Raw genomic sequence first — 12,978 nt, 5'->3', positions numbered from 1 at the left:
GCCACCATGACCCTCCAACCCTGTGTCCCCCAAATCTCGATCTCACTGCAATCCAGGATCTAACATCTAGGGAACTCTGTCTGTGTGCTAGGCATTTCTCTGAGTGCTCCATACACAGCATCTCATTCCAGTCCCCCAGCATCCCTGTGAAGCAAATGCAATTTCAGGCATACCTTGTTTTATTGCATGGTGCTTTATTGTATTTTTTGCAAGTTGAAGGTTTGTGGCAACCCTGCATCCAGCAAGTCTATCGGTGCCAGTTTCCCCACAACATGTGCTCACTTTGGGTCTCTGTCACACTTTAATTAAGGTATGTATGCTGTTTTCCTTTGACATAGTGCTATTGCACACTTAATAGACTACAGTATAGTGTAAACTTAACTTTTGTAAGTACTGGGAAACCAAAAAATTTGTGTGACTTGCTTTTTTACAATATTTGCTTTCTTGCAGTGGTCTGGAAGCAAACCTGCTGTATCTCCAAAGTATGCCTGAGATATAGTTATGTTGCAGATGAGAAAAACAAAAGCAAGATGGTTCTTGGTTGAAAGAGAGGTTTTTTTCATTCAAAAAAAGGATATAGGATATCCTCCAGGGCCAATCCCATGGTCTCGGCATATGAACCTAAATTGAATGATTTGCTTAGGAACATGGCCATTTCTGGCAAAGCCAAGAAACTCACTGGGGTGCAGACAGACTTCGTGGTTTCCAACCAGTTGAGATTTCTCCTCGACCACACCCTACAGGGAAGATCTGCTGTATCAGTCACATCACCAAAAAACCGCCACCAAGAAACGAGAGATGAGAGCAGCATTTACTAAGGAAATGGGGTGGCACTGGGGAGAAAAATGAATTTGAATTCTTTCAGGAAAGTTCTAGTAAAGGAAATTATATGTGAGCAGTTCTGTTGGTTGTATTTACCAATAGAGGGTAAAATTCTCTCTCTCTCTGTCTCTCTCTCTATATATATATATAACCTTTTATGATATATGCTTTATATATATTATACATAATACACATAGAGTTGTATACGCCATGTAGGTACGCTATGTAGATACCTTTCAAAATAATAATTAAACGGGGTCTTTCTGTATGAACTTTAAGTGAAACGGGTTAGAAATCAGCCTCTAGCAGATCCTCTAATTGTTAGTCCACGTGACCATTAAAGCCCCCTCCGAGCTCTCCGACTGAATGGGTTCCCGGACATTAATCTGACCTCAGTTTAAATAGCTTGAAGAACATGTTTGAAAGGAAGTCAAAGAAGCTCAAAGTGATATACCAGAGAAAGCAACAGAATGTTTGTGCTTCTGTTTCCTTTTGTTCAATTTTACAGAATCAAATACCTCTTGAAGCTACTATAAAGAACATGAAAAAGGCCGTTTCTCAGCCAGTCTGACAAGAATATATTTAATCTAAAAAACATGAGAGAATATCATTCTCTTCAAAGAGCTGATGCATCTTACTCCAGGCTGAGAGCGTCATTAAGCTCATTGGTAAGAGGTTAAATGCAATGAAAATCAGATTTGCTTAAAGTGATTTGAGATAGGAACATGGTCAAATGAAGAAGCAATTTAGCTGACTGAATTTATCCACAAGAAAATGCTGAATTTTTTGCAAACTATTAATGTATTTTAATATTTTTTCAAATGCCATCAAATCCCTTAATAAGTGATTTCATTTAAAATTATTCAGTCATTAATATCACAAACCTCAGGGTAGACATTTAATAACTCTGCCTAGAAATATTGGCTCAGAAAGAGAGAAAAATTCATATTCTTAAGGAGAAAGCCTGCCTTGCAACTACAGAAAAAACAGCGTTTACTCTTTTTCAGACAATTTTACAAACACGTTTATAAGTACCTACAAACTTTAAAAATATCACATCATATTTTATATTTTCCCAAATATATTCTCCAAATGAGCAGTGATCTTTTATTCCGTTTGAAAGAGATGTGGTTCTATTTTATGGAATGCAAAATCCAATCAGCCCCATTTCACTAACTAGTTTGAATCCTGAGCCCGAGACCAAACTGAATCACCAAGCTAACAGGTTCCAGAACTCAGGTGCTCTGGCTCGCTCACCAGAGCAAATACTCCCGGTAAATCTCAGAGGATGTGATAAGTTAAGAATTGGGAAGAAGTACATCTGCCTCAAGCCCCTCCCTTCCCTCAGATTGCTGTTATATTTCCCCTTGATTTGCAGCAAGCACTCTTTATTCCAGAAGGCCTCTCCTAACTATGCTCCCCAGTCTGGTGGAACCGACCTTCCACGTGTCCTTACAACAAACTAACCATGTATCTCTCACCATCTTTACCATAAAGTAACCATAATCTGCTCATATGTTTGCACCTTACACTAGGCTCGGAGATTTTTAATGGCAGAGGCTGAATTTTACTCATCTTCTTATCCCAAATAGCTAATACCTGATTAGATACTTTGTAAGTGCTTAATTAAATTTTTCTGGAAAGAAAATGAATAGATGAAAGAATGAGGGAAGAAATGCATAAATGAATTCGACTGACATAAAACTGCTATAACTTCAGCTTTACGAAGGAAAATTAAAAACCAAAACATTTCACAGTCCTTCTCTAGTTAGAGTTTTAGACCATTCTGACACACTAAGAAGTCAGAGACAGTCAAGCAAATGAATTGCATTTAGTTTTCCAACTTTGCTTTTAGGAAATCTATATTACTCTACTGAAAATGATTTTTACTCCTTGGCTAGTCTTCATTATCCCAACAATGGGGACAACTGTTAGGGCTTCTCAAACCATTGGCCAACAAATCGTTTATTGTTGTTGAATAAAATGTGTTGGAGATACAACCAAAATGCCACTGGAGAATCGGGAGTTGAACTGCCAGTGTTAGAAAGGAGAATCTGATGACAGAGAGGGAGGAAGTAGTAACGAGGCGGCTGATTGAAGAATGACAGTAAAAGGGAATAAAAGATCAGAGGACATACTCCTTCCCACCTGAAAAGCAACAAAAAATGGGAGAAACACCTCTCCTCTTTCCATTTTCCCTTCCTTACTTTGCTCATGATACATGAGAGGCAGATGGCAAGCACCTGAGAATTCTCTCATTTAACATTTTATTTTTGAGCACCCTGCTGTCCAATGATTGCACTCTGTGGAATGAGCCCAATTTTGAGAATATTTAGGTTCTCATCATCCAACAGAACACATTTCTGCTAAATTAACGAGCTAAATATGAAAGAATACTTTACAAAGAGACAAAAATTGAGGCCGAGATTTTTTGTAGTGGGAAAATGACTAAGCTGACATCAAAGCAAGGAATCTAGAAAGATTAATAGATTTGACTATTTTTAAAATTTAATGTCAAAAGTCAACATAAAAGTTTTGAAATAAAACAGAAATTAGAAGAATATAATTTTATACAAGTATGACAGACAAATTCTTGCAAATAAAGAGGTTATAAAGTCAATACGAAAAATGAAATCCATCGTCTACCTGATAAGACTCTCCAGTCTAAACCTGGAAGTCTCCCTGGGGCTTCTCCCTCTTTCTGCCTTGTCACAGCCAATGGATCAGCAAGTTCTTTCCGACCATCTGTCTCGGACCACAATAGAGGATGTGCGTGTGCCATCTAGAGCCACACTTCAGGACTGGGGAATTGTTACCTGACTCCTGGGACTCTTGGCTGCCCTGGTTTACAGCTGAATCCCTTCCTGGGAATCAACCAAAGGGAGCCTGGAAATCAACCTGGGAATCAACCTCAGCCAGTGTCACACCTGAAGCCAACAACTGACTCCTTTTCCTCATTCAGACTCAGGCTCCAGCCTTTGCAGAATCCAAGTTTCACATCATGTCGGGTGTCTGTGGTCATCGTACACTGTGGCCTTACCAGAACACTGTCTAGGGTTTTTACCTTCCAGTCATGCTGTCAAAAGCAACTTGTTTTGTGTCCTTGATGGTATATAAACCTTCTGAAACCATCTTCATTATTTATGCCCTTCTTCGCCACCTGCTGTCTTCTTCCTTGAACTGTCATCTCCCTTTTTCCTCCAGCATCTTCAGCAGTCCATGGTGGCGTGGAGGGGACTGACTGGGCCTCTCTTCGGAAGACTTTGCCTTTCCCAGCAATGAGAGCTGAGAGCTGGCAGCCCCCGTGGCAATCCCACAGGACGAGCTGCAGCTTTTGAGCAGAAGCCGGGCCCTCCTGTGGAAGTCCCTGGCCAGTGACTGACGTAGGGAAGCCGGGGCCTGGCCCGTCTGCCCAGTGTGGGACCCCTCCACCTGCCATCTTTTCCTGGAGCCCCTCGTTGGGGTGACCTGGTCCCGTCTGAGTCTCCCACTGCCCCACCCTGCCTCCTTCTCCCTCTCCTTTCACAGGTGTCCCATCTGCATGGCAATCTGCAGGCTTTCTCCAGCACCGCCTCCCTCCCCTCTCCCGGTAAACCGCCCACCGGCACCCCAACTCCACATCAGCAGCATCTGCCTCCTGGAGGACACAACAGGTACAACCGTACAGCACCTGTCAAAGAAAAAGAACTTATGCCATTCGTGCCATGAATAAATTAAAAATCCTACAACCACAGCAGAATATGTTCAAAGAATAAGAACAGAAAATTCACAGAAAATGAAACGTGTTCAACCTTACTAGGTATGAAAATAATATAACTTTGAAACAACCCAATGACGCGAATCAGAACAATTGAAAAGAATCTCCACTGTTGTTTTCCTGGTGTGGAGCAGGCAGCTGAGCCGTCCTCCATCCCGTGTGATTCACAGAAATGCAGCTGTGCTCCTCACGTGGCGAGAACAGCTCTCGCCAACATGATTGTAAAAACCAAGCCTTGAACTTCTTTTAAACAACTTCCTTAATTTTAAACTTCTCTTCAAAAGAATCTTATGTGGCCAAATTTTCTATCTAGATGACTCAGAAGAAAATGGATCCAAAGAGCTTCCCCGATGTGATAACCAACCACTTAATTCTCTCCAACTTCAGAGACGCGAAGGAATTAATGAATCTTTCTGAGAATCGTAACTCATCTAGTAGTTAAAAAAAAAATCTGATTTTTAAAATAAGAAGGCTTTCATTAGGAAACCCAGATCTATTATTTAATAATCATATGACTCTCTCTGAGTCTCATATTTATTAATTTTAAAATGAGCCTGAGGAAAAGAATATCTACCTTACAGAACTGTGAGCTCTAGTGAGACAACTTTGTAGAATGTGAGGTGTGATGAGTAAAGGATTGTTGACTTGGGTTTTCCACACAATTTAAAAGATCAATGCAGATAATGATTGTTTTAAAGCAATATGTTAAGATAAAATTTGAAGTTCTAATTTGCTTAATTTTTATTTACTTATGCCTTGGTTGTTCAGTAATCATATAATTAAGTAGGATGATGTTTGCAAAGTATAATACAATGACTTGGTTTTTCTACATCTTTAATTTTGCAGGAACAAACAGAACAGAACAAATAATCTTGATGATAGATCCGATAGGAAAAAATCTTTAAGTTTCTAGAATGTTTTCAGTATGAGAAGCTGTCTTCTTTTACAGTAAAAGAAAGTATTAACAGAAGTTTCATTGGATGTTTTTTAAAGAATTACAAACTAAATCAAATTTGGGAGCAAATGTATGATGCATTTGACTCGTGTTAAATATGTTTGTTAAAAGAAATAAAAAAAAAAAAAATAGAGGCACTATGGCTAAGAGATTTAAAATGGAGTCGAGAGGTCATTCTGGAGGTTTCTCTGATGCATGTCTCAGCCAGAGATCACAAACTGCCAAAATACGCAAAGCCTCAAGCAACAATGTTTCCCCAAACCCTAAGGACATCTGGGCATCATAAACCAACCTTAAGATAAAGGACTGTTGACTATCTAACCTGACGGACAATAAGAGTATTCCAGATACTCACCAACCACCACAAACAACTTGTCTTCTTTTCGTTTAAAAACCCTTCCCAGAAATGCCACAATGGGACACAATTTGGGTGGCTGCCTGAATCTGTGTTCCCCAAATTGAAATCTAAGAATCCAAATAAATGCCTTGATTGCCTGGCAGTCTAATTTGTCATTTCTAGGTTGACATGCTACAGAGCACATGTATTATCAATGTATATGTGTTCTATATGTACATCGAGCATTATTAAACATACACTCACTGTCTGAAATTAATGTATGGCCATTTAAACATAATTTGGGCCCCTTTTTTTCAATGTTAGATAATTATACAGATTGATGTTGATTTTAAATTAAGTCTTAGGAAATACTATTGATCACGACCATGATTTCATTTAGGTAAAATTTTTGTCAGGCATGTAAAACAAGATTATAGCCTTGCCAAAGGAAATTTGATCTAATTCAAGGTAACTTCCTATAATGTGCAATGCATTGTAATAGGTGTGTGTATAGTGTGTGTGTGTGTGGTGCATTGTGTGTTTGGGTTTAGGAGATATGTTTACAAGCATATATATATACACATAATATTTAATTTGAAAGTATCCCCCAGAAGTGTAAATCAATGATTATCGTTGCTTCTAACCACCTAAAATATGGTTTACTATGCCAGTTCAGGGTCATGGCATATGAAATATAACCATAAAATGTAATCCATATGAAATATAACCAAAATGAGAAATTTCTGAATAAAAACTGCTGTCAGGAGTCAGGTTAATCATACCATTTTGTTTCCTACAGACTGAACATTGTAAATAGAAATGTGTCTGTTATTTGGAGAAAACAAATGAGGTTTTGTGCCCAGCATTTTTCAGAAGAGAGATAAGCACCTACTTTTTTATTTTTAGGAAGCAGTAGGTCCTTGGTGTGTTCAAAAAGGTATTTACAGAAAATGACTATAATCATAAGAAACAATATTGTAAGCTATTATGTGGCACTCTGTAGAATTTTGCCATTTTTCTTCCTTGTCAGGGCACTTGCTTGATGTTCTCAATAACTTTCCCTTTAAATCAGTCTTATTGTTAATATCAATTGTGAATGTATTTTTAATTGTAAGTTACAAATTTTCAAATTACTTTCTGAAAGGAATTGTCATTTGGTGACAAGGGACTGCCTTTGTTACTTAAACTCAAAAACTCATATAATGCTAGCAATTTCATACAAATGATGTTAATCCGTAAAGTATATATTTCTCTTTTCATGTTACATTCTTTGCTGATCTGGGAATTACGAAGCAATGTATAAAGGGCACAATGCAACTCACCAATACTGAAATCATTGTTAAATAGGTTTAGAAAGATGCATTCTAAATAAAAATTTCATCCTTGAAGTTGAAGAACTAAGCCTACACATCACATCTAAATTGTTTATGAGCAAGATTTGCCAAACATTCAAAGAACAGATAATTCCCATCTTATACCAAGTGTCCCAGAGTAAACAAGAGACAGCTACCCAAATTGTTTTCTGTGACCTAAATAACCATGGTATTGAACCACAAAATGAGAGAGAGAGAGAGAGAACTACAATTCCATGTCAATAATAATCATAGATTTATAATCCTACATTCTACTAAAAATATGCTAAAATACATAGCCCTCTATGGTCAACCAGGATTTATCTCAGTAATCCAAAGTGGTTCAAATTAGCAAACTTAGTAATAGAATTTGCTACATTAATAACAGTAAGCAAAAAAAGATATGATCATTTTAGGAGTAAACTCAAACCAAAGAAAGCATTCAATAATAGTTGATATGATACCAGACCAACTCGGATTCGCCACCTGAAGGCTTGATGACAGATTCTGAGACCTGGATTTCAAAGAGAGAAAGAGCTGTAATCATGGTGTGAGACACAAGGAGAACAGGAGGTTCCACCTCAGATCTGTCTCTCCCAAATGCAGAGCTGGATAGCTTGATAGCCTTCAAACAAAGGCAAGCAGGCTTGGGGTACTGAGCATGGTGATTAATTCTGGGCTGACTCATGTTACTTTAATATTTATTAGAGGGCTTCCTGCAGGGGCACCAGGCTTCAGGGTAGGAAAATAAGGTAAGATTGCTGCTGTCCCGTTACATAAACTGGGGTAGGGAGTCTTGGCAGAGCTGGTCATGAGTTAAAATGTAAGACGTCATCACCCAAACATTCAGGTCTCTGGGTTACTAGCATTTAATACTTCAAAGGTTAACAGATACTAAGTCAAGATAAGAGTTTGCTGAGTTTGCTGGCAGAGCCAGTCATGAGTTTTTAAGAAGTGTTACATTCTTCAAGAAGCTTACATTTACAGATAAGGTTTATAGATGTACTTAATAAAGCATTTTTATTGAAACATCCAAGCATCTGGGTTGTAGCCCAGGGCCTTACCATAGTTAGACTTTTGCTTCTGGCTACTTCAAAAGTTACAGAGTATAGCGCAGTGAGGCTTCTTGTATTTTAAGTGTTTGCCTTCTGGCTACATCAAAGGTTAGCACACATTTGGGTTACAGTTCATTTAACGTTTGACTATTCTACTATATAACATATATCAAGAATATCATATGAATAAAAGCTAGTTTTATAGAATAATTCAGTTACTAATAGGAAATAATATGTGAATCTGGGTTTGCGGGTTTCAAATATGCATTTTCAAATATTGGGGATGAGTTTCATTATCGAGTGTACTAAAGTAAAATAAATCCAAGCACATCCCTATTATATTCCAGGATAATTGAAGAAAAATTCAACATTGTTCTGGAGGTAAGAACCAATATCATTAATGAGAGAAGATCTTAAAAATTGCAAAGAACTGTTAAAATATATAAAGATATTGCAAAGAAAGAGGGAAATCTGATATTATATGCACTATTATGTTCACTAACGTGCCCATTTGAATATATTATGTCCCCCAGAAAAAGCCATATTCTTTCATGCAACCTTGTGGAGCAGATGTATTAGTGTTGATTAGGTTGGAATCCTTTGATTGAGTGTTTCCATAGAGATGTAACTCAATCAACTGGGCAAGACCTTTGATTAGATAATTTCCGTGGAGGTGTTACCCCACCCATTCAGAGTGGGTCTTTATTAAATCACTGGAGCCCTATAAAAAGAGTTCACAAGACAGAAGGAGATGAGAGTAGCTAAGAGTGACATTTTGGAGAGCAACTGAGGGTGACATTTTGGAGTTGCAGCCAAGAGACATTTTGGATACAGCCATTAAAAGCAGACTTGTGCTAGTCCAGAGTTTGCCTGCGAGAAACTCAGAGAACACTCCCAGATGCCTAGAGAGAAACTTCCTGGGAGAAAACCATTTTGAAACACAACCTAGGAGCAAGCAGATGCCAGCCACATGCCTTCCCAGTTAACAGAGGTTTTCCAGACATCATTGGCCATTCTTCTGTGAAGGTATCCTGTTGTTGATGCCTTAGCTTGGACACTTTTATGGCCCTAAGACTGTAACTTTGTAACTAGGTAAACCCTATGTTCTAGTTTGCTAATGCTGCCTGCTATATAAAATACCAGAAATGGATCGGCTTTTACTAGCAGCAGCCTCCCCTCCTCCTACCCTGTCACTTGCCTCCTAGATATTTTGTCCAAACACACTGAGATTGCCACTGCATTCCTACTTGCTCTCAAGAACAGACAAGGGGGAACCAGAAAGCCTTCTGGATGTCACTAGAAATTATATCTCTAAAAAGGATTCACATAAGATGATTATTTTCTTTTTGGGATTTTTTGGTATGTGTGCAGCTTTCTCACCTGTAGATGCTCAAAGAATGGCCAACAGCATGTCTGCATTTTAGCCTCTAGACTGACTACCTCCTTCCGCTTACTGATGCAGGGGTTGGTGACACAGGCTACATACACGGTGCCACTGGGACTTATCCCCAACCTTCGTGCTCCAACCCCCAATAGCCAGCTGCTCTTTCCCCTAGAACAACTCCCTGGTCCTCTGTGGTAGACCAGAGGGCCAAAGTGCCAACATTTATTCACAAGTTCATAGGGATTCTTTTTCTTTTTTCCTTCCCACTCCATCCTGGAACTTTTTAACTGTCAAAGAAAGGGTAATAGATGTATGCTTGGGAAAGGAAAGCCAGTCTTCTGGAAGTTTGTGAAAGCTATGATGGTTTGAGAAGAAGCTTCCAGTGTTAGCAGACTGACCACAGCTAGATGTCCCTGAGAGTCCAGGCCATTGTCACAGCTTCCTTCCCCCCTTCCCACCTGCAGACCCACCATCCTCGCTCTCCCTATCCAGGAACAACATGAGGGAAGGGTACGGCAGAAGGTGGGAACTTCAGGGACAAGAAGGAGCCAACGAACTGAAGACCGGAAAAGAAGAAAGCAGCAGAGAGGGGTGTGGGTGGGGGAAGCTGTCAGCTTAGGAGAAGGGGAGAGGATGTCCCCGGATATGGGTTCCTGGGCCCTGCTCAAGTTCACCGAATGGGATACGGGTATGAGTTCCACTGACCAGGAATAGAATCCCTCATCTCCAGCACCCCCACAGACCCTATCGAGGATGGGTTAGCCCTAGAATGTAAGACGGGAAATTGATGAAATGATCATAATTCCTGTTGGCACAGAGTGGGCTTCCATTTTCAGCCGTAGTGCCTGAATTTCTCCAGTGGGAGGTAGGGAGGTGATGGACGAACAGGCAACTGTGAACACGCAGGAAGATGGAGCATCCCTGTCTGGCCTCACCTCTCTAAGGGAGTAGACAAGAACACAAAAGTCACCAGGGATTCTCAGGGGAGGAGGTAGCCCACTCTTTCTCCTGGCGAGCTAGAGTTTTCACAATACTGGGGGAGGTGTGGACTGAGGAAACAGCATCCTTGGCAGTTGCAGTTAGAATGGAAGTGGGCCCGAGTACGAATAGCACACACTTTGCTTCAGCAATATTTGGTGACTTCTAAGAGTTTCTTGATTATTCAGAATATACCTAATTTTTATAGAACTTATTTTTTTCTGGTTGTTTTATTTTCCACAGGGTACATGTTGTTTAACAGCACACACTACTCCATGTAAGTATGCACTTGCAAATTATTTTCAGTGATACACTAATGCTATTTTTCCTTATTGTGAAATATAACATATATACAAAAATTAATATATTTCAAAGTATGCTTTAACAAGTAGCTATATAGGAAATATCCAAAGTTGTTATGAGTTACAGTACCATAGTTTCAGTTATTTCCTTATTGTGAAATATAACGTATATACAAGAGGTGATAGCTTTCAAATTATAATTTAACAAGTAGCTATAGAACAAATTTCAAAGGATGCTATGGATTACAGTTCCATCACTACAATTCTTTCTTTCTAGCTGTTCTAATACCTTAGCAACTAAGAAAAAGAAAGTTTAGTACTCATGATCCTTTATTAAATTCCATCTTGTCTGTTGCTACCCCTTCCTCTAATTTAATCACCTTCCAGAACTTCAGGGATGTCTAGGCAGTGACCACCCTAACTTGTTCATGCTGAAAAGGGGTGTCAACATTATGGGAAAAGGGGACACATCTGGTTGACGTTCTTCAAAAAGCTATTGCCTCTGGGTTCTGGGACTTAGCTGGCATAGAAGTTCTCCGAAGGATTTAAAGTTTCTGAAGAATAAACTTAGTGAGGGAAACTTCTATAAAAGAGTCTCAGATAGGGACCCAAGTATTCATTAAGGTTTTCAGGACTACTGTTGACTTGGGCTTATCACACTGTGGTCATTTGGCATATCTAGGTGAAGCTTATTTTTTAATCGTAGCACTGGAGCTCCTTGATTTGGTATGCTTACTAACCAATTCTAAAAATTCCAGTACCATTTTAAAGTTTTTAAAAATTGCCATTGTAATTCCCTTAAGATACTCAAAACTCTTTCAGTTCTGTGGCTGCTTCTGTCACTCCTCGCCTGGTTTTAGGTGTCTGTTTCCGTCCCATGAATAGTTTCTGTGTGGGATGTGGTGACCTCTGGGTGACAAATTTCTGAAAGGATGAGTCAGATGAGCAGAGACATTGGCACAGAACAATAAACAATTCTGTAGAATAGATTTGGTAAATCAAGATTCCACCACTGATTTTTTTTTTTCTTGAAAAGTATCGATAGCTTTGCTTTTACTTTGCTAGGTACACACTTTCAAGAAATAATGGACACCTTGGGTTTTGTTATTTATTGTTGCTGTTGGTGTGTTGGTTTAACAGGCTCTTTAGATTGTGAAGAGCAGATGCTCATCCCAGAGGGTTTCTTACACAGATGCACATCGATCAGAGGCAGCGATGGCAACAGGAGCTAGGAAGGCCCCAGGCACCGAATCATCAAGTCCCTGTCACTCCTTCCCCTCCCTCAGCGTCACTTTTCTATGGGTGTCTCCTTCATTCTGGTGTCTCTTGACTAACTAACCTGAACACTGAAAGGAGCCAGGCAGATCCATTGGTCTAAGTACCATCACCCCTGAGCAGAGCACTTTGCTCCGAGACACCGGCCCTGGACGGCCGAGGACGGGCTTCCTTTACACCAGGTGTCCAAGCCAGGCCTGAGGACAGCCCGAGGCTGCTGTCCTGAGCGAGGGTCTGCTCGCAGAGAGCCAGACAGGAGGGTGGGTGGTAGCTCCTTGACTCACAGTGCCCAAGAGGATATTTTATCTCCTTCGTCTAAACCATTAAAGATTTTATATACATGCATATATGCCACCACAAAGATAGCATACAGATACGAGAAATAACAAATAATGAGAACAAATCTCTATCATGTGACGTGATGTTCAGTATGCTTTTAATTTGCCACATTAAGTGATTTTGTTCCAGTTGTAGGAAATTTGAGAATAAGCTGAAATGTCTAAAAGTCTGTTGTTCATTAAAGTTGAGAAAATACCCATTCACAGATGAAACCTTTCCGTGTATCTGGTAAATGAGTATTTCCACTCCCCTGGTCATCAGTTACACCCTGGACAGTACAACACCGAGAGAAGAGCAGGAGTGGCACAAACTCAGTAGGTCAAAAGACCTTTCCTTCTGAAACAGCACTGAGACTTCCTGCCCTCTCATGGTTTCAGGTTTTTCGAACAACAACAACAAAAAAAAACAGAAATGTCCCTAAA

Source organism: Choloepus didactylus, chromosome 16 (assembly GCF_015220235.1).
Source record: "Choloepus didactylus isolate mChoDid1 chromosome 16, mChoDid1.pri, whole genome shotgun sequence".
Classification (NCBI taxonomy): Eukaryota; Metazoa; Chordata; class Mammalia; order Pilosa; family Megalonychidae; genus Choloepus; species Choloepus didactylus.
The sequence above is the reverse complement of the archived record's forward strand: the minus strand, read 5'-3'. Positions refer to the sequence as shown.